Source organism: Ictidomys tridecemlineatus, chromosome Y (genome assembly GCF_052094955.1).
Source record: "Ictidomys tridecemlineatus isolate mIctTri1 chromosome Y, mIctTri1.hap1, whole genome shotgun sequence".
Classification (NCBI taxonomy): Eukaryota; Metazoa; Chordata; class Mammalia; order Rodentia; family Sciuridae; genus Ictidomys; species Ictidomys tridecemlineatus.
Genome location: NC_135494.1, coordinates 1,276,491 through 1,278,742, shown reverse-complemented (window position 1 = coordinate 1,278,742; position 2,252 = coordinate 1,276,491).

The following is a 2,252-nucleotide window of genomic DNA, read 5'->3' as shown; positions in this document are numbered from 1 at the left end:
CTAATAATACATCATCCATATAATGAAATATTTGTAGTTCAGGATTTTGATTTCTAAGTGGCTGGATTACTTTGTTAACATAAATTTGACACATAGTTGGGCTGTTAGCCATCCCTTGAGGGAGTACTTTCCATTCATATCTCTGATCAGGACCTTCATGATTTAGTGCAGGGATAGTAAATGCAAAACGTGGACTATCTTCAGGATGAATTGGAATTGAAAAAAAACAATCTTTAATATCTATAACTAAAACATACCAAGTTTTTGGCAAAGCAGACAATTGAGGAATCCCCAATTGAGCAGGTCCCATAATGACCATTTCATTATTAATGGCTCTTAAATCTTGCAATAATCTCCATTTACCAGATTTCTTTTTGATGACAAAAAATGGGAGTATTATGGGGAGATACAGAAGGTTGTATATGTCCTTCCGCTAATTGTTGTTTGACCAGATCATGGGCTACTTGTATCTTTTCTTTAGTCAAGGGCCACTGAGGAACCCATACTGGTCTTTCTGATTTCCATGTAATTTTTATTGTCTCAGTGGCCCTTTGTGAAAATCCAACCCATGTCTGTCTGTTCCTTGATCTATTTGTCTTGGTGCTGCTATACCTTCTTGTTTTTCTAATCTTTTTCCTTTCCTAAAACCTTGTTTAGCCATAATAGTGGGTGCATTTTGATTGATATTATTTGTTAATGTCAAACCTAATTGATCTAGGACATCTCGTCCCCATAAATTTACGGGAAGATGATCCAATACATATGGCTGTATAGTTCCTTCACATCCTTCAGGATCCTTCCAATCTAATACCATTGCACTTCTATTGGTATTAGTCGCCACTCCTAGGCCTCGAAGCGTTTGAGTGGCTTGTTGTAATGGCCAATGTTTTGGCCATTCTTGACAAGAGATAATGCTAAGGTCTGCACCTGTATCCAGTAGCCCATTAAATTCATGTCCTTGAATATTTAGTTTTAGCATGAGGCGAGAATCTAAATTTAAAGAAAGCATAGCCCAATCTACACCTGTGGAGCCTAATCCCTTGGAACCTCTTTCTACAGCATGACTGAAAAATTTATCATGTAGGCTTGGTATTATTAGTAACTGTGCTATTCTATCTCCTGGTGAAATTATTGATATACCCTTTGGAGAACTGGCTATAGTTTTTATTTCACCTTCATAATCAGGATCAATTATCCCAGGACTTATCAAAGTCCTTTTAGAGTAGAAGAGCTGCGTCCCAATAATAGGCCTACTGTTCCTTTGGGAAGAAGTCCTTTTACCCCTGTGGGAATGATTTGAACTTCCATCTCTGGAGTTAGTACTGATTTGGCGGAGGCACAGATGTCCAACCCTGTGCTCCCTCCGGTTTGTCTGATGAGGGATCTGATGTCCTGGGCACTGCCCTGATGGGGTTGCTGGGTTCCTCCAGTGCTCCGTATATTTGTGGTTTGGGGCCTCGGAGCATTGGGGCCCCCCTGTCCATTTTTTGGCAATGGAGCCCGATGCCTTTGTCCACGATATTGTGGATAAACACCTTGTCCTTGTTCGTTTTTTGATAATGGAGTACCCTCTATGGTGGTTTGAGAACGGTATTCATTAGCCCAATGTAATGGAGTACCCTCTATGGTGGTTTGAGAATGGCATTCATTAGCCCAATGTCTCCCTCTACTGCATCGTGGGCAAATACCTGGTATTCTACTTGTTTGATACCTAGTTTTGTTAAACCCTCCTCCTATGGGGCAATTCCTTTTAAAATGTCCTGTTTGTTGACAATTGTAGCATGTTCTTGGCCTGGCATCTAAAGCCTGTTTGACTGCAGCTGCCACAATTTGCCCTTGTTCATTAATGTCTCTGGCATCTAAAGCCTGTTTTACTGCAGCTGCCATGACTTGCTCTTGTTCATTAATGTCTCTGGCATCTAAAGCCTGTTTTACTGCAGCTGCCATGACTTGCTCTTGTTCATTAATGTCTCTACATAATTTAATATATGTGTTTAAATCTTCCTGTTTCCATGGTCTAATGATATCTCTGCACCAACGATTCGCTTGGTCATAAGCCAGTTGTTTTATTAATGGCATTGCTTGTTCTGTATTCCCAAAAACTCTGGTAGCTGTTTGAATAAGCCTATCTACAAATTCAGCATAAGGTTCATTAGCTCCTTGTATTATCTTAGATAATTGACCTTGTAAACCTCCATGTCCTTGTAAAGTCTTCCATGCCGAAGTCTGGCTAGGCACATTTCAGGAGCCAC